Source organism: Heptranchias perlo, chromosome 12 (assembly GCF_035084215.1).
Source record: "Heptranchias perlo isolate sHepPer1 chromosome 12, sHepPer1.hap1, whole genome shotgun sequence".
NCBI classification, from domain to species: Eukaryota; Metazoa; Chordata; class Chondrichthyes; order Hexanchiformes; family Hexanchidae; genus Heptranchias; species Heptranchias perlo.
Genome location: NC_090336.1, coordinates 30,930,834 through 30,951,736, shown reverse-complemented (window position 1 = coordinate 30,951,736; position 20,903 = coordinate 30,930,834). Strand labels below are relative to the sequence as shown.

The following is a 20,903-nucleotide window of genomic DNA, read 5'->3' as shown; positions in this document are numbered from 1 at the left end:
TCAATGCAAAGTGAAAGGGCTTGAATGAAATGCGGTTTTAGCGGCTTAAGTACCCGCTTCAGTCGGTGTGTAAGTTTAAAGTTTTAGCAGTGAGGAGCTACCCTTCACCTTTCTCAGCCTGTTCAAGCACTGGGTTGGGTAAGATGCCTAGGCCACTTTTTTTTCTGCCAGTTTTCTCTCTTCCTCTCTTGAAGGTGTTGACTTTTGCTGGGTACAATTCCACAGAGGGAATTTAATGGGGGATCTTGCTGGTCTGCTCCACTTGGTTTCACATGAGCTGTGTACTTAGCACTTTCATTGGATAAACTCCTCTAATTGTTAACTCTTCGATTATCACAATATTATGTCTCTGTGAGACCACTCAGTCCAAAAAGCAGCCAAGGTTAGAAGTTTCGACATCCATCACTTCTCTTCCAGCTCCATAGACCATCCTTACTTTGAGCCACTCCTACCTGTCTTAACTTTGCCAGCATGTCTCCAGCAATTGGATCTACTGCTCCCAGACAATTACCTTGGGAGTACCCCTCAGATTCAAACCTTTGCCTCTCCTTTTCTCATTTACATGTTGCCTCTCGGCGATATTATCTGTAGATGTGTGGTCAACTTCAATTTGTAAACTGACAACACCAAGCTCCTTCTCTCCACCACCAACATCAACCATCACTGTGCATCTTCTCCAAATTAACATTGGCAAACCCGAAGCCATCCAGCTTGGCTTCTTCCAAAAACTCTGTAACCTTGTCACTGACCCCATCCTCCTCCTCAAAGCTCGCTCAAACTGAACCCAATTGTTCACAATCACAGTGCTCAACCCTGAACTGAGTTTCAAACTCCATATCCTATACATCACCAAGACCGTTTACTTCCACCTCCAAAAATTAATTCCCTCCGATCTTACCTCACCCCCACTACCAATGAAATCCTTATCCACCCTTTCATTACCTTCAGGCTCCACTTCTCCAATGCAATGCCCACGGAGTTCCACCTTACATAAATTCCAACTCATCAAGAACTCTGCCACCTGTATTCTGCATAAGTCCTGCTTCCCCCATCTCCACATCCTTGTCAGCCTCCACTGACAGCCCATGTCTCCCAAGGCATGGCATTCAAAACCTCATTGTCACTTATTATTTCCTCCAGGCCTCAGGGTACTTTATCTTTGCAACCTCCTCTGTTTCTGCATCCCAGCTCGTGCCCTGCGATTCTTCTGACTCCAGCCTCCCGTGCATGCTCCCTCCCTCTGTTCCAGCTTTGATAGCAGGACCTTCAAGTATCTTTGCCCTACGTTATGTACCCCCCGCCCCCCACCAATATCCCTTCACCGCTCTACACTCTTTCCACCATTAAAACCTAACTCTTCAACCATGCTTTCAGTTAACTCTCCTAATTCTTCTTTTACTACTTGCCATCCATTTCTCCTCAGTAAGGCGTGTGTTTACTATGTTAAAAATGATATTTAACCTTAAGGTATTGTTGTTGTGCTAGAAATAACTCTGCCTCCTCTTCACAGACAAGAAAATGAGATATCAGGTTAACAAACACCTTCCCTCCCCCATCTCTGGCACCACTACTGCTCAAAGAATTAACTGGGTACAGTCATACACACAGATGGCAGGGTCAAATTGAGTAATGCCCCCCTAAAGAGAATCAAAAAGCTCATTAAACCCAGGTAAGAAAGTCCATGTGCCTCTTTCAACAGGCCACATTGGTCATGCAAATAAGCACCTCAGCTGCAGACATATGATTGTACTGAGGATCCTACAGTATTTACCATTGCAAGTTACAGTGACACAATATTATAAAAATGTTACTTTTTATTAAATCATTCTATGTCAAGGAGTTGGAATGAGTTCAAGAAATAACATTTATAAAACATTCTGGAAAAGAGTTATCTCTTGCAGGGAGCATTATGTTACAATTATCACTACACACTCCAACCATGGCCAGAGTCAAAGTGCTCCCACATTTAGTGGGAAGGTCTATACAGGAGAGTTAATTGGATTTGTTTTCCTGAATTTTGTGCTCACGTGGATGCTAATGCTGGAGTAGAACATTCTGAAGTGCCGTGACCTACAAGGCTATAGACCAAGTGCTGGAAAGTGGGATTAGGCTGAGTGGCTCATTTTCAGCCAGCACGGACATGGTGGGCCGAATAGCCTCCTTCTGTGCCTTAAATTTTCTATGATTCTTCCATTTAAGGCACCACTGCCAGCATCAAGCACTCTTAGTTCAGGTATAGATGAAGAATAAACCACTGCACTATGTTTATACCCTCTGCACATATCATTCCATTGCTGGATTGAGTAACTTTTATTTGTTCCCTAGTTTATGCTAAACCTCTTTTTGGATTTTCCATGTCGTTCACTTTAGTGACGGTCATTGATGTAGTTATAGCTCCTCACAACAATTTTAGTTGTACTTATTAATCTTTTTTATATGTCATTTTATTTATTTAGGTTTAGTTAAAAAAATAATTTTAGTTAACAAAAAATATTTCTTACTTATTTACAATTTTATTAGAGTTAGTTATTATTAGAGTTAACGAAAATCACACTGACTAACAACAACTCACATTTCTTAGCACTCCTCATGTTAAAACATTTCAGAGAGCTTTACCGGGCAGAAGACAAATGATGGACACAAGCAGGAGAAAAAAAAGAGGGAACATTGAACTGGGGAGTGGGATAAAAGCACAAACTAAAAGAGGTTCTAGGAGGTTTTGAAAGCAGGGAGGTGGCAAGGTGATGGGATTACAGGAAGGAGTGCCAAAGGGCATAATGGTTGAAAGAATGGCCGCCAATGATGGAGCAGAGGGAGTGAGGACGAGGAGTAACTTCAACCTATGGATGGAGAAGTCATTGAGGTAGGGTGGATCAAGTCCATGGAAGTATTTGAAGGTGAAGACAAGAATCCTAAAACTAATTTGATAACACATCCCCCACATAGAAAATGCAGCCGGACCTCATGATCACAGACTGCGGGAACTATACAGACCAGTTTTGTCATAGGCTAAACTCCCCTGCTGACTATAACAGAGATTCAGCTGGGAATCACTTTGTTATAACAAGAGACTCAGGGTAATAATTTATAACAATGAGCTTCCATTAGGCATTTAGAAAAAAATCACTTTGTAAGTTTTAAATACAATTTGATGAATTCATCACAGTGAATTCGTTTTTTTAGTATTAAGAGACATTCATTGCCTTAAAATTTAAAAAAAACTTAAATGAAAATAAAGTATCTGGATAAAAGCAGAAAACTATATTTATATATTAAGATATGTAGTGTTTATTTATTTTTAAATCTTGCACAGTTAGTGCCCTTCAAACAGATGTACTTCATGCCACTAAACACAACATTTAGATCCTCTCTTCAAGAAGTAACCAAGAATTGATTTCCTTCATCCAGTGTGTCTGACACAGACTGTTTATAATAGGAATGATATCACACCAGTAACAGTAATTGGATAACACGCTGGCTACTTTCTAAATGGGGAGGGGGAATTAATCAAGTGAAAAAGAAACAACTCTTTCAACACAAACAGAAAACGGTCTCATTTTCATTTTAGCTAAAGGAAATACAAACAAGCAGAATAAAAATAGTCAATGCACAAACCCACAATGAGAGGGTTGATAGAAAAAAATACTTTCAACTCTGAATGGTTTTGGATTGTAAGCAAGCCAGCCACAGGAGAGCGTGGACTGGCATTAATGTTTGTAGAAAATTATAAGTGTATTTGGAGAAAAATGCAGCAGGGTAACCGCCTGCACACTGCACTCACTTTCAACAACACTCTGCCTCAATGCCAGTACAGAGAGCCCAAACCACTGCATTTTAATTACTGTACTGACTTGCACATGCAGCCCTTTGATATGGAAATGCTCTCCATCCCGAACAGTCCACTCACACAGCTTTAGGTACAGTAATCCTTATCTGCTTCATAAAAGATAAACCGGAATTGTGTCTCAACACCTGGTCACCAAGCATGGAACTTTATTGAAGTGCAGAAAGTGTCCTTACTCATTAAGGCCACCAGCTAATAGCCAAACCTGTTGAGTGTTTCATGTCCATGACAAGTACTGTATCTGTATTTTCTTTCAATAAACCAGGTGGTTTTACTTTTTTCTCTCATTCCCTGACAATTACTTTTGCTTTGGTGGTCTTTGATGGATTTTTTTTTCTTATTTTGACATGTTTCTACAGAGGAGTTGAGTCCCTTCATTCAGTTTCTGTGCTGGCTCAGAGGTCAATATTTGCTTCTGTGTGCGTGCAACTGGTAGTACAGACAGAGATCAGTTTTTAAATGGGTTTGGGGTCACATACTGAAAACCTGTTTGACAACCAATTCATTTTTTACAGGGTTACCTCCAATGGCAAGAAATAAAGCAACCCCAAGTGCCATCATAGGTACCTCAGAAGGAGCATCCCATTCAATGGCTTTGCGCTAGCAGCAGCTAAGATAAGTAACTGTTGCCACATCACATGACAGGCCCACCATCTTGTGCCTAGCTGACATGCAGTAACCCCATACAGAACAGCAATTACTGGCTCATACTTACCAACATCAAGGAAGGCACCAGCTGGAACGTGCAAGGTGCAAATGCATTTTTGCACCAACTGTCCACGTGTAAATACCATGTGTGCACAGGGATCTGGTGTTGCCAAATCCACCTTGCAATCAAAACAGGCAGATTCGGCAACAAGGTGCCTCGGTCATGGTTCCGTCATACAAATGTGTATGAAGCTTGGTACTTTTGAATGATGGAGGAGCTATGTTATTGATTTAGGGATTCACGGAGCCTCAGTTCTTGCAACATCTACAATTGGAGCCCAGTCTGAAACCTCTATTGTCCTCTTGGACAGCAGGGTAAGTCTGAGGTGTAACAGACATTATATCAGCTGCAGCACAAACATTTACAATGCGACTCTCAGATTATATCAATGCTGGGGAATGGAACATTTTGCACTTTAAACATTTCAGGCACCCAGTGTAAGCATAAAATGCTCCCATATCAGGTATAAATCAGCCAAATGCTGAGGGAAACTTCTTCCACTCTGCCCCACCTGTAGCATTGTTTGCAACTTAAAGCTGTGATTAAAAAAAAACAATTTGCAACAGATGGAAGTAGCAAAGCAATGATGTCATCAAGTCGGCAATCACGTCATTGGACCCTCCTTCAAACATAGTGATCTTGACCATGGTAACAAAGCCACTTAAGGTGGTTATATTTTGGACTGAGGCTGTTCTGATGGCTCAGTGTGTTAGTGCACTTCATGATGTGGTACAAAACAGAAAGATCCTAGCTTAGATCCCTGGTCCATGACAGTGGTTAATGTCAACTAGAGCAGCAGTGGAGGTTCCACAATCGGCCTCTGAGCCTTTTTTAAATTTGTTCTTGGTATGTGGGCAACACCATAAGTTGCTCTGAGGGAATTAAAAGTCAACCATCTTTGCGACTGGAGTCACGTGTAGGCCAAACCAGATAGGGGTGGCAGGTTCCCTTCCCTGAAGGCATTAGTGATTTCAGCAGCTTTCGTGGACGTTTGTTCTGGTGCTAACCCACAAATTACCAGATTTACTGAAATCAGTTTCATAACTTACCTGGATGGGAAATTAACTAATAACATTTAGGTTTCTCGCCCAGTACCATAAGGCTCCCATACCCAACTCCAAGTTAAAGATACTCTTGATTGCTATCTAGTGACTCCTGCTGGAAAGTGAACTCTATGGATTTCAGGTAACAACTGCATTGAGTTCAGCTATGAAACTGTTATTATCAAATAGCCTGCTAACACTCATTGGGGATCATTTTAATTTTTGGCGGGGGTGGGGGGTGGAGATGGGCAGTTGTGGATCGGCTGCCCGTTATACACCCCGCCAGATTTTGATGTCCATTGAAGTTAAACCAAGCGGAGCGTATAGTAAACGACCAATCCACAGCCACCTGTTGGTTCACCCACGCTGAAAGTTAAAATTGGCCCCACTGTCTGGGCTTATACATCAAATATGGACAAGGAACCAGAAGACTGCTTGTGCTTGGATCTGTACTCAAATGTGAGTTACCACCAACAACAAAGGGTGGGAGAAAATGGGGAGGGGGTGAAGCTGTTTCGATTTCCATTCATTTGTGCTTAAATAAAAAGCCTTTGCTTTTGTTAGGTTCTCAGGAAAGTCAGTTGCACTAGTCTTGGAGGGGTTAACCAAGAATATATGCTCTTAATTATCTACTAGTCATTAAACCACCACACAAAAATTTGGCTTGGAAAAAAAAAATCTTCGTTTCGACTAAAACTTCTCATTTCACTTGAAGACCCAGTGGGCAAAATATTTGACTTGGCACAACAACACTAACACTGTTTGCGCCAACGCAGTTTGACCCGATTGCTGACACAAGTGCAGATTCTGCACCAGCAGCTGTGGCGGAGGCATTTTCAACCCTTCCTGTCCAGACACTAGGAAGTTAGTGTTGCAGGTATGTGTGGGTGGGGGAATGTCAGTCAGGAGTGGGATGCTTGGCTTCTCTTTCAGTCATCTGATTTTTTTTTACCCCCTCTCTCTTTTTTTCAAGCTGCCTGTTAGGAGGAGATGACAGACGATATAATGTTGGCACAAAGTAAATTATTTTAAAATTTGAGGGAAAAAAGACAAATGCTGACCTCTAACCCATGATGAAATAAAAGAATCCCAAAAAGTAGAAATAACTAATTCAGTGGTAGAAGAGAAAAAAAAATCACTCATCCCATTGATGAACACCTTTAAATGAAATATATCAAATTTATCAAAAGCTCTCCTTCTGCACAATATAATTGAAAAACTGTGGCTAGCACCAAGGACAAAAATAGAATTTTCCTTCCCAGCGAGATCCAAGTCATTTGCTCTTTTTTTTTGCATTAGAAACCAGCATCGCTGAAAATGAAAGGTGAAAATTTAGCCCAGCTTTAGTTGCAACCTAAATAGATTGGATTTAAAATAGACTTTGCAAAGCCTCAATAAAGCAGTGTTAGCACTTAATGTATTTATTATGTGATGAACTTAAAACAAAAATCTGCATTATGGAATTATGAAGACAAATATGTATTAGGTTATATATAATACAATATAAATGCAAATTATCATGCCATAAAAAAGCTTCCAGCATTCAGCTGAAGATATGAAATTTTTTTTTTAGTTTATTTAGCTACTTTTTAAAAAGCAAGGCATATCAGATTATTTTGTAGCATTTAAACTGTAGTTTTAAACTAAATTATTTGAAGCTCTGGACATGCTGACATCAAATGCCGAAATTCTCTTCCTGGTAATACTGAAATAAAGCCCAGGTAACAGCCCCATTTCAATCACTCAAATGTGCACATGTTAAAGGCCTAATTTTGTTTTAAGAGTGTTATGTTCAAATAGATCAGGGTTCTCAGCCACATTATCCGTCTCAGCCTTAAACCAATGAGATACGAATAATCTCTCAATACCGTATCTGTGTAATATCATCTCTTGTGTCTGCCTCTGCCTGATTTGATGTTCTGAAATGTTAACTGCTACAATATATTTCCTCCATTCTTCTCTTTCTAATGTTCAGAGACAATTGCCTCTTCACAAAAGTCTACACAAGGACTGACCCTATGGATTTGTTTTTTTGTAAAACTGTTTTTCTTTGAAAAAGTACATGCAGTATTTATATACGGTATGGCTCACACGCATGAGAAATATATCAAAGTTTTATTTATTTTAAATCTGCAAATGAAAAAAACACGCAAAATCTTTGAAAACAGGTTTGAATACTTCTTTTAAAAAAATTAGCTGGGAGAATTTTTTTTTTAAATCAATAAATACTTAATTGAACAAAATTTAAATGTTTCAATGACGCGATGTTGAACCTTTACTTGGGGGATTGCGGAAAGAATATGCAGACCCTATGGTGACGCTGGGGGATTGAGAACGGATCAAAAGTACCAAAGCATACTTGAGCTTTTAGAACGCAGGACTCTATCAATACAGGGCTCCCAGCACAGTCCTATTATTGTAATAAACTATCTGCTAATAGAATTATTTAACACTATGCTGGGTGGAATGCTTATGAAGAAGGAAAGTGCATTTTACACTATTAAAAAAAACCTTATTGCTGAAGGAATTTATTAGCTTCCAGACATACAGAGATATGTAGATTAGATACAGTATATCACTTAGTCACGTGGCACAAAACTCCAACAGGCACAATTATATTTTTAGATAGGATTTACGAGAAAAATGGGTCTGTTTTTATTATTTTAGCATTAGAGCTAGCTCTTACGTTAAATTTGATAAAGCAAATGGCATTCCAATGCCTCCAAATGCTGAATGCTATTCCTTTCAAAAAGCAGCTACAGGATAAAATACCGCAGCCAGGTTTTGCCTTTTTAAGGTGTGAAGTGTTGCTCTGCACAGTTTTTAACATTCCAGACCTAAACATTAAATTTTTAAAACTATGCAAACTGATACATAGCACAGTCAACTGCAGATAAACACATACCTGATGCAAGCACAGAATACCAGGGCACCAAATCACTGCTCTAGTAACATTAGAATCCAGCTCACAATGCCTTAGCAAATTGGCTCTGTGTTTATCAGAACTCAGCTGTAATAACTATCGCCAAATACCTTCAGTGGATTCCCAAAATTACAACTCACAACAGGTAAAAGGAGAAAGAGTGAAAATAATAAAAAAGAGAATAGTGTTTCCATTGGGTGGAATTCTAGACCCAAAGCTGGGCCGTTGCTGTAATACATGGAAACATTTAAACTTTATTTAACAGCTGAATTGTGTATTGATAAATTGAGCCCCAGTAATGCCAAAAAGGCAAGGTCTGCCTCCGTGGAACAGTGTTAGCTTTAGAAAAATGTAGCTGTGAAATAAATCACTGACAGATTCAGCGTTGGTACTTAGAACAATGTCTGTTAGCCTTCGCCCTCTGTTTACACTTGTGGTTGCACTCTAGGACAGCTTAGTAATGCTGTTTTTATGGCGTGCTTAAAGTTGACATGAAAGTTGTGCTCAAACAAGAGACCCGAGACCAATTAGCACTGCTCTCCCTGTTTGGGCTCTCACTGTGCTACTTATTTGGTGGTCCAATAGGGATGGAACCCCAACTTTTGCACTGCCCCTGATGGCAGCTCTGGTGGCACTTGGGAATTTGGTTCCCAGACTCCAAAAGAGGCATGCAGTTTACATTCTTTACATTGTCAGCAGTGGCAAGAGTACAACCTAGGTGCTGCCAGAGGCAAATTATGTAGGCGACACCATATTGAGACCTGAACTGAAAACACACTCCAAGTCTTTACACAATTCTGTGCTCCAATTCAGTTCACATGTCAGTTTGTCAACTCAACACACAAAATGATTTTTTTTTGCAATGTTACATACTTGAAAACATCCCTTTGTGTTAGATTTTATATACAAGATTATTATTTTTTTAAATTACAGCTACCAGTTTGAGACCAATACCTGCATTGAATAATGAGAGGTCAACAGCCATGAGTTATACTGCCAGTTTCACATTGTTCTCTAGTCAGAAAAAACTGAACACAGCTCTCTGCCTGCATGGAGAACTCCACTCCTCTGCATCCATAAGCTGATCACACTTTAATGTTAGGGAAAGCCAGTGGGAGAGTCTGCTCTACTAAAATTGAAATGGTTAAATTTAAAAAGAAAAAGAACTTGCATTTATATAGGGCCTTTCATGACCTCAGGTCGCCCCAAAGCGCTTTACAGAATTATGTACTTTTTTGAAGTGCAGGCACTGTTGTAATGTAGGAAACGCAGCAGCCAATTTGTACACAGTAAGGTCCCACAAATAGCAATGAGATAATTACCAAATAATCTGTTTTTTTTAAAGACATGTTGGTTGAGGGATAAATATTGGCCAGGACACTTAGGAGAACTCATCGGCTCTTCTTTGAATAGTGCCATGGGATCTTTTACGTCCACCTGAGAGGAAATACGAGGCCTCGGTTTGATATCTCATCTGAAAGACAACACCTCCAACAGCACAGCGCTCCCTTAGTACTGCACTGAAATGTCAGTCTGGATTATGTGCGCAAGTCTCTGGAGTGGGGCTTGAGCCCAGATCCTCTAACTCAGGGCGAGAGTGCTACCACTGAGTCAAGGCAGACACCTTCATTACTTTCAAAACATCCTCAGGTGGTCCAATGGGCTTCACATCAACACAAAAGATGTAGGACAATATAGCGGGCCTATAAAATTTGTTGAAGTCACAGTGATGGAGAGCTGGCTAAGGGGTTAGTTATTGGGTAGGAGCTAACTGCAGAACAAGCAAGAATCAGCTACTGCCTAAAGAGATAATAGGTTGAATGTCACTTTATTCTAACTGAAGTGATAGTACTTTGTGTGCTTACATTTATGCACAGTGCTCGGCTCCTAAATGTTAAATTTTAAATGTTTTCATACTGTGGATGGGAACATCCACAATCTCAACATACATGTTAAAACGACTCTGCAATAAGTTTGTCAAGTGCCTGGAGGTCTGACTGACTGCCTGGGCACTTTTTAAATCTGCCTTGTCACTGCACTGGTGTTATGCTCCATTCAATGTCAAGCCCAAGTGTTTCTAGGTGACCTCCTGAAAGGGTCTCAGTGTTGTAATGCAGAAACAGATCAGGGCCTGACTCCAGAATTATACTGTAACTTTAGTGAAAACGGTTACAGAAATGAAAATATAACTGCACCCTTTACCATTCAAACGACTAATTCTATTGTAGTGCTCCAGATGTGTTTAATATAAGGACCACACTGCTATTCCATGTAACAATGTTCAAATGCCTGGTAGCACCTTCTCGAGACTACAAAGAATTACATAGAATGTACAGTACAGAAACAGGCCTTTTGGCCCAACAGGTCCATGCCGGTGTTTATGCTCTGCACGAGCCTCCTCCCTCCCTACTTCATTTAACCCTATCAGCATATCCTTCCATTCCTTTCTCCCTCATGTGCTTGTCTAGCTTCCCCTTAAATGCATCTATGTTATTTGCCTCAACTACTCCTTGTGGTAGTGTGTTCCACATTCTTACCACTCTTCGGGTAAATAAGTTTCTCCTGAATTCCCTATTGGATTTATTAGTGACTATCTTATATTTATGGCCCCTACTTCTGTTCCCACCACCCCGTGCAAGTGGAAACATTTTCTCTACATCTACCCTATCAAACCCTTTCATAATCCTAAAGACCTCTATCAGGTCACTCCTCAGTTTTCTCTTTTCTAGACTCCGATGAAGGCTTTAAGGAAATGGCTTGAAGTATTAATATCTTTTTTAAAAATTACATTGTATTAAACATTATATTATAAATGATGATGGTTTTAGATGATCATAACAAATCCCTACCTCACTGTGAATAAAATGATAGCATAGAAATTATATGGTGCGATCTTAGTGTACATTAGTGCTCATGTAATGTTCAAAGCAGCTTAATGCCTCCATTAAAATAGAAGAAAAAGGAATTTCATACGAATGCGCAAAGGATTCACAAGCTAACCTCACACAACATAAGTTTTAGGCTTATCGTTATACTTCAATACTTTACAGTTTTGCATCGAAATGACTGAGAGTTTGGTCAGAGTGTTAAGCCTTTCGGTGAAGTGAAGACCAGGAGCAGATTAATTCATGTTCACTATTTACAATACTTTTTGCACTCTTTGCACAGCTGAAGCCAGGAACTTTATTGCAAGCACATTTTAACTGGCTCAGTGAGGTTTATTCTCTTTTAAAGGATAACCTAAGCTGTTGATGGGACAAGATATTTACGCAACCTGTGAGCCTGACTGCAAAATGGCCTGAATATGTGTAGAAGTATTGTGTCACACGTGGGGTACTGTCTGTACAATGGAATTGCACAGAAATATCAGTCCTATCATTACAAGTAACAGAATTTTTAAATGACAGATTAATTTTTTAAATGCTGGTCCAGATATTCTCTTTTACTGAGTAGAGCAATATCTGATGCACTGTAATGATGTCGTTTGACGCACATTAATGGTAAGGTTTCAAGCATTTTTGTGGATTCGCAAGATGTGACATTATATGGGTGGGATCACACTGGTCATGAAGTCACCATGAGTGTTTAAGTAACGATAAATAGCCCATTAATAGGGCACTTATTACATGCTAATGTGAATGACAAGGGCAAGGCCTTAACCAAGTCCTGTCAGCCTTGTCACAACAACTTCCCATATGATTATTACCTACCAGGCACAGTCAATCTGTTGGAAATAGAAGGGGATTTTTTTTTAATACATCAACATATGTGAAGCCATTGATTTACAGTACTGTGGGGATGATTACATCAAGTCCATTGGTTAATTCAAATTTGACAGATCCCAATAATCTCAGTCTGTACAGGCTGAGCTCAAAAAACATGGTTACAATTATTTTCAGTTGGAACGTTATCCGCCATAACTATAATTTGTCCTAACTCAGCACTTTTAAATGAAAGAAATATCCCAAGATGTTTCACAAAGGGGAAATTCGGAAGTAAGGAGGAACTGAGAGAAAGGTTAGGAAGGTGCTTGAAGGCATGGTTGAAGAGATAAGTTTTGATGACACTTTTGAAAGTAGGGAGAGTTATAGCAAGGTAGGGGGGGGGGGGTTAAAAAGAGAATTCCAAAGTGCAGAGCCATGATGGCTTAATAGTGCAGTACCTGTGACCAATTGCAAGACAGTCATTTAATCTAGGCATTCAGATAATGCTGTAATCTGTGTTGCAGTTTATAACCATATTTAGAACCCAGACTGCTGCCTTCAAATCATTCCTGTGTACCTGTTATTTTCATGACTTACATCTACTGTAATGTTCAACAGTATTCTTATTCAATCTGAGATTTCTAGCTGTCAATCTCTCCATATCATTAATCCATGATGATGTTCACATTGGGTGATTAATCATTGTGACATCATTATGACAAGTTTATTAAGAAGTAATTTTCAGCTTCCTAATGCCTGAGGGTAAATGCACTACCTAATGCCCGATTGAGGCAAACAAGACAAGGTAAGTCCCAGGTCCAATCCCTGGTTTGTGCTGATTTAGCTGATCTCAGTTGGGGCAGTAGGAGAGATGCTACAAACGACTCTGTGCCCTGGGCTGGGGCGTAAAGGGTGGGGAGGAGCTCTCATTACTCACTTCTGATCCAGTGACCCCTGATGGACAATGCACATCTGGACACTGTATGAAGACAGGATCATGTTCAGCTGTGATGCTCTTCATGATCAAACTGCCTGCCACCACTCACATATTTGGTGAGATGATGGAGAGTGGCCATCATCTGTAAAATCATACTCCATCAGGAGTGGTCTGTGGGAGAGGAGGAGAGAATATTGGACAAAAATGTAGTCACTCAACTGATGAGCTTTAAACAGAACACAAGTGAATGTGCCATGAGGTACAATCTATACCTCACTCAAGGCAGTGACCATAATTCACCCATGACTTTGTTGCTTTATGCATTATCAAGGCTAGCCATATGCGGGATACAAATCACAATCCGTGGATGACATACCAAGGTAGGCTGCCCTAGAAATAGCTCTCCAATGACAGGAGAGTTATCAGGCACGAAACGGACCTTGTATATAACATCACCACTGTGTTGTCACCCGTTTATTTGGTGCCAATGTGCAAGAAGATAAACCAGACTTAATCCAAAATAATTTAATGTTGTGCCAGTACACTTTTTGTATGATGCACTTAATTCCTCACCTCCAGTAACAGATCTGTAACCACCAGTACTTCACCCTAGAGTTATACAGCTAATTGTTTTTCTTTCCAAATGTAACCCGTGCTCAGAAGGGCAAAATTGATAATTATTGTACCACCAAGGGTTCTTCACAGTTCAAACAGAAATACCGTGAAAAATCCTCCATAGCCACCATTACACTTTACTGAAATTCCAGTGACAGCACTGGTCACTACATTTCATTCAACTGACCCTTTGATTAAAACCCTCATAAGGGCTGGGGAAGATTTATTACTTCTCAGAAATAAAATCTTTTTCACTACTGCCTATTAATTAACATCAGCAGGCATCAGTCTGCAGTGGGTGACTTCCATGGTCTAAAGAACAGTGGCTACTCATTGCTATAAGTCACAGAACTGGCATAGGGTGGAGCCTTTACCAATGAAAAGGATTCCCAACTTCAAATAAACATTCAGTCCAGTTAATAGTGACCGCAACTTTCAGTCCATAAACTGAACCTTTGCCCCTTGGGTCACACAATTGACATCAGGTGTGCAATAATACTCTCAGCCTTCGACTTTGGATATTATAACACACTCTTAATCACTCTACAACCCTTGGGTCAATAGTTTACTGCTATAGCCCTCAAATGCAGTCAATATCTGGATAATATATATCATGCTTCTCCATGAACTCAATATATTCTATTGAATTACAGGTTAAATAAGGCATAAGAGTTAAGTGCTACCTAAACACTGCAGAATTTTTTTTTAAATGCAGCTGTATGACTGTGTGCACAAGGTGCTGCCTTGGGATCTGTCTGTTAATTACTATTGAACTCTCCGAGGATTATGGAAGCGTATTTGCATCATGTCAAGAATACACACAGATATATAAAATCATCTTCAGGAATGGGCACTTTCTCCCTAGAGTGTAAATAATTAAACATTATTCCGTTTGCATACCTAATGTTTTTGCTTATGATTAGTCTTCTGTTACAAACTTGAGCTTTGCATGTTTAATAAGAAATATGATTTGTCAGCAAATAACTCCTTCCACATGTTAATGAAGTCAAGGTTGCTTCAATGTTGCTTCAATTTTATTTCAACTGTTTAACAAAAAAAGTCAAACCATTAAATAGAATAGAAGCAACTTGGTTTGCATATAAGTGATGATTGCTTTTGATTACATTCTAGGAATAATTCTTGTAGGCTTGATCATGTCGTTAGGCATCAGAACACTTTCTGCCCCATAAGATAGGAAATTCTAAGAAAATGCTCAGAACTTGCGCCTGTTTCCTATTTTCCCGCAATATATACTAATACTGTATTTAAAATTGAATGAATTTCGATATATCTTTAAAGACAATTAATCTACTCTGTATGTTTCCCAATAACATTGGGGTTTTTAATTAGTATCTACTGGGTACACATTTTGAAATAAATTGTTGCAAACTCCAAAATGTATGCATTTTCGATGGGGTTAGCTTGAATTCATGTCAATACGGTATAAGTGTACTTTTCCAAACTTTATGACCTGTTCTGGAGAAGCCAGCAGTGCCTGCCCCTTGACTCTTTCCCTAACACTGCAGGGCCAGTTGGAGTGCGTTCCACGTCTATGCTGCCAGCTACTGATGCACTGCTTCTGCTGCTGATGATCCCTCAGTCTCCTGAGCCTGCAGAATGAACGGATCTGTGGCTTTTATCGTATGCAGACGACTGAATCTTGCAAAAGTAACATGCACCCTCCTCCTGGACGTTCGGCAAGCCCAGGTGGTGAAATCGCCAAAGATTCACTAACTCTGAGCTGCTCCCTGAACAAAATTACACACAAGAGAGCACTACACAACAGTGCCTGTTAAAAAAAACCAATCGGTTCTCAAATAGAGTATTTTCATTTATTTCTCTAGAGTGGGGGGAAACTTAGGTTGCAACTTTGTATTCCGTCAGTGTTTCATATATTTTTGCAAGTACTGTTTAAATGTGGTGGGCACATGGATTGCCCAAGATTTGTGTTGGGTGTTTAGATTTCGGATGTTGCGGTGCTAAATTGCAGTGAACTGCGTGAGGTTGGATTGAACAGCCCCGGCACCACACTGTCCTTTCAGACCCACTCGCTCTGCTGCTTTGACTTGTACCCGCTGTGATAGGAAGTGTGAGCCTCTGTCAGGGAGCTCCGACCCTATCCCCGCCTAACAGCCCACTCTATTACCCCGCTCGCTCTCTATTCCCTTTTAATCTGATCATATTTTCATTTTTTATTACAATTTCATTTGTATTTCTCTCAAGTAGATGTGCTTTTTGGACCATTTTCTTTCTCCGTGGTACATTTGATATTTTATATGTTCCTCTCTGTTATTTTAATTAAATTCATCTTAATTCTGCTTTTTTAAACATTTTCTTGTACATTTGTTCTCGGGTTATTTTTCCTCCCTATGTTTCCTTTTGTTCATCAATATGCTGCTTTCCACTTTTCTTCCTCTCCATCCCCCCACCCTTTATTGAGCTAATAAATCGCTGAGCCTGTACCCCTCTTCTTCGCTGTACCGTCATCACTGTCCAGTCATAAAGGTAACGATAGGAGCGACCGCTCTTTGAATGGACGCAGCAAATAAAGGCGCTTCAGGATGCACAGAGGTGGGGCCCAATTTCCCGTCAAAGGAAAATAAATTGGTTGTGCAGTACCTGCAATTCCTAAAGCAGAGTACTGTGATATCTGTAGCTTCAGGCGTTTTCCAAGGGGGAATCCATCCCGGCTCTGAATGGAATCTGGGAAGAGGAGGGGGTTGGGGGGGGGGGGGAAATAACTATAGACTCCGATTGTACACCTCAGGTAAAATATTTCAAACTATAAAAATATTTTAAAAGTAAACACCGCAAAAACAACTTGCAAACCTACCAGTCTGACCTGAAATAACTGGAGTAAAATGAACCTACAATAGCTTGGATTATGTCCGTCCCGGTTTATTTTCTAGCGGTGCAGAAAGACGATTAACCCTACAAACGCTGGCGTACATCAGGGAAATTAAATGTTTAGCTCAGCAGTGACATTTGAATCACACTTGGACGAAGCTTTCTTCAGTTTTGAACAAATAGTTCTCCACCCCCCACCCAAAAAAAAATAAAAGTGTAATTTGTATCTTTTAACTTATAAATTTGACATCTATCCGGGCCCCATCGGATGACTAATTATTTTATACGTATCTTATTTTAACCAAGTGCAACTCTCGCCGAGTGACTGTCAGTAAAAGTATTCACTTTCAATCGTAATAACTATTCAAATTGTTAGTTGGAGCGGTACAACCCCGCAAAGCTAGGGCAAGTCGTTTTTAAATCGCAGTTTATAGTAAATGCACATTTTCAACCCCAATTAATCCAGGATCTCTGCGCAATTGGTCTGATCTATAAGCAATAGACTTTCGAACATGATTAAGTCGATGTACTTACAGAAATCAAAAACAAAGGGGCTTTAGTTTATGTCCTGCTAGTTAATAATAAATGCCTTTAGAATCTTGTTTTTACTTTAAGACTTCAAAAGGCTACTGCCCTTTTAATTCCCATTACCTTTAAATTATTCAGCATTTTATTTCATGTAAAATATGACGAGAATGTTAAACTGCATCTTGCTGATGGTCCCTCTCCAATTTTGCCTTTGATTCGTATTCTCATTATGTTCAATTTGTGCTTTAAATTAGATACGTTTCTTGGACAAACAGTAATGATGTTGTTGCAGTTTAACTAATTCAAAATGGGTGCACTGTGCTCATTTTAACAATATTTATATACTGTAGTTTGGCTGAGGGTTGAAATGTAAGAGATTTTGAAATCTAGATTGATCTGCAAATGATCAGAGTTCAAATAACAAATCTGAAGAAACTCCTGTTAAATGATATGCGAAACCAGATTATTGCTTTAAAAATGCATTTGCCTTGATTGAACAGGACGGTAGCCAGCAGTAATCAATACAACTGAACCGTCCATTGGGAGAAGTAAAATCATTTCAAAATTGTTCACTATTTGTTTTAGTTTTGTAGCTATTTCTGGATTTCCTTTACTATTAATGTCTAACTTTGTCTGCAATTTTTATTAGTTATTCTAATATCAAGCATGTATCTCGCCTGTCGCACCATAAAACTTCAGATTATATAAAGCTAATATAATTGCACCAAAAGAACTAATCTATATGAAGACAAATTTCCAAACCTTTGTGAAAACTTGCTCAAATTCAAAATAAATGAAACTATAATTTAAAGTTGCACTCCTCATTACAATGTATTATACTATATAGAATATGGACTGAACTAATGGCATATCGCAGTTGCACAGTCTATATCAGTCAACAATTTAAATATCACACTCCTGCTGTTGACTCCAAACTTTAGCCTCGTAGCTCCTCGGTAGGTGTTTATTATGTGAAATATATACTGCCTTAATCAAGTGTCCCTGCTGTTCACGGCGTTTGGCTGCAGAGGTTGAAGAATGTGAAAAGAGAATTACCCAAGACTGAGTGGAGTCTCATTTTAAGACGCCTCTATTGAGATCCCAGACATTGCAGTTTAGCCCTGTAGTATGGGCACAATCTGCTGAATTTGCAATCTAATTATAAATGTGCCATTTGGACCTCCTTTCAGCTTCAGTGCCACCATACCTTATGAGGGAAGTTACTTTAACAGCAAGCAACAAGTCAGACAGCTGTTCAAAACAAAATGCCATTACCAGATCAACTTTTCCTTAACACTGGGACTAGCTAGGGTATTGTTTTACAAACAGCCTTACAGACTTACTTGCATTATGTATAAGGAAGAATGGTTATTAAATGAAGTGCGCCTAAACAATTTAGGAAAACGGTCAATAAAATCTATCTTCATAATTGTTTGCTGTGCAGAGAAATCACATGAAAACAAACATGACTAAACATGGTTTTTAAAGACTGTTGTTAAACATAAGGGGATTGTTTATTACATGCACCATGCAAATGTTTTCCTGCGAGACTCTCATAATACAAGGGTTACTTATTTCGAATAAATTCTCAAATAGTGATTTCAGCAGATACAAATACTGAAGTATTATATATAATATATATTAATCTTAACTTTTGTAACTGCTGGAATTACTAATATATAGTTTTAATGCATCTAACAATTCAACAATATAGTCTCAGCGAGATGTTTACTTTTGGGTGTACTATTTAACAACCTCTATTTATGAATCACAAATGCACATCACAAAGAGAAAAAGGTACATTTAAAACATGTACAGAAATGTTGTATAGCTGTGTCACTATGGCCGTTTCCATTGTTATACTTTAAAATAACTCGAAGATGACAATTGTTAAGTATATTAGCATTAATTCTGAAAGCGGTGTGTGCATTATGTTGTATTAATGGGAGAGATGTAATATTGCCGATGACTTCTAAAACCTTACAATAAACAGATGTGATGTGGTTAAACAAGCTGCTTATCTGTGCTCAACGTGCAAGCTCTTTTTTATTTCTGGTGAAAGTTTTGACTCAGTATTTTGGGAAACACCCCTGACCCAAGAGTCAGAAAGAGCTAATCTCTTCTCCCCAGACAACTTTCACATTCACTCTCTTCTCCAACTCTCCCCCCCCCCCCCCCCGGTCACCAAGAGAAAACAGACACAACACTAATTGTCTTTTCAAATGTCCCTTTCGTTCCCTTTCTCCAACCAAAAAAAGTGTGAATAAAGGAAGGTCAGCTATCAGATCGATAACATCAGAGCTTCTGACTGTTAAACAGGCAATGTCCCATTTAGAGATACCAGTTAACGCTTTCCTTCTCCTTTCACTTAATGCGCGAAACGGTCATTGCAATAGGTCATTTTAAATATTTCAAAGGAAAAAAGGTACTTTAATCGCATTACAAACAACGACGTCATCTGACGGGACCCACAGAGAGAGCCCAGATTAGTATTAATGAAGTGCGTAAAGTTTTAAAAATTTATGCCAGTGCATGTAATATTAAAGCTAAAACCCAGAATTAAAGATAAGATACAAGCCAAACAAAATATAAATAAATTAAATATTCTGATTTTTTTAATAAGGAAAGTGTGTTCAAAAGTGTAAGACTGTATAAAACTTTCTAAACAATACATAATTATTGCCTTCTAATCGCTATCCCTAAGGTTTGACAAAAATCTTGGTGTCCTGTACTGCATCTGCTGTACGAAAACAATTTTATCAGTGTTGTTTCAAAGTAAATTTTACGACTCACGTTTGGCCCCTGTAGTTGACAGAAGTGGGTGATCGCGCCAAGGAAGCCTGCTATATGGAAAGGTTGGGTATTGTCTCCTTATGGGTCGGTCACTGGATGCCTGTTTTATTTTAATTTACGTGCTTGTGCATTCTTCTCAGGTCAATTTGCATGACCCTCCCCGACAGAAGTAACTAAAAAAGAGATTATCTCAGACGAAGGCGGGAATGGTTAAAACCGCAAGAGTGGCGACGCTATAAACTTTTTTTTAAAAAAATAATAATCTTACTGGTTTAATATGAACATCAGACAGCGTTTTAAAAGTCCAGATTGCAACTTTATAATTCTGTACTCTGAACCTTTCCACCGACGCTACTTAACATCTAGTACCGCTGTGTGGACAGAGTCGAAATTGCCGCCCATACCATGGAACTGTTGCTAAATGTTTAAAGACAGCACAGATGGCCAGTTGAACATCAACTAAAACTTCATGTTATTAATTCAAGGTGATACAGTACTTTATCATTTGGAAGAAAAAATCACAGCTTTTCCGAAAATCGTATTTTCCACTTGTGTTTGGAAACGAGTCTGGATTCCTCCCTCCCACCCCAGAATGCAGGGCAAACTCTGTGATTCCCAGCGTACGGGCATGATCGTCTTCTAAAGCGTGCGGCTTGGCATGAAGAGTAGATCGCGGACGGAAAGAATAGAGGGTGGTGGAGAGGGGTGGGGGGGGGGGGAGACTTCTTTCGTGCATGTATGTATAGCAGAAAGACTCTAATCTGCAATAACTCCCATGGCTTTTTTTTAAACATTATAGATGATTAAATAGGGAGTGGGAAAGCGGAGCCACCTCTAGGCGCGCTGTCCTTTCCGCACAAACTGACCCTAACCAGATCGCAACAACAACAGAGAGAAAAAAAATCAGCTTCCAGCCACAGCACAACCCTTAAGTAGAAACCCGTAGAAATGTACACGAGC

At 39.4% G+C, this 20,903-nt stretch overlaps 1 protein-coding gene across 5 annotated transcripts in view; it reads right to left on the bottom strand.

The window, feature by feature from the left end:
- sox6 (SRY-box transcription factor 6) overlaps positions 1–20,490 on the bottom strand; it is a 519,057-nt gene extending 498,567 nt beyond the window's left edge. For 4 of the 5 annotated variants that reach the window (XM_067993894.1, XM_067993896.1, XM_067993891.1 and 1 more), the window contains exon 1: positions 19,944–20,490. The gene's annotated coding sequence lies outside the window, so the exon portion shown is untranslated. The remainder of the gene's footprint in view (positions 1–19,943) is intronic. The other variant, XM_067993901.1, reaches the window with a different exon arrangement.
- Positions 20,491–20,903: the final 413 nt, after the last annotated feature.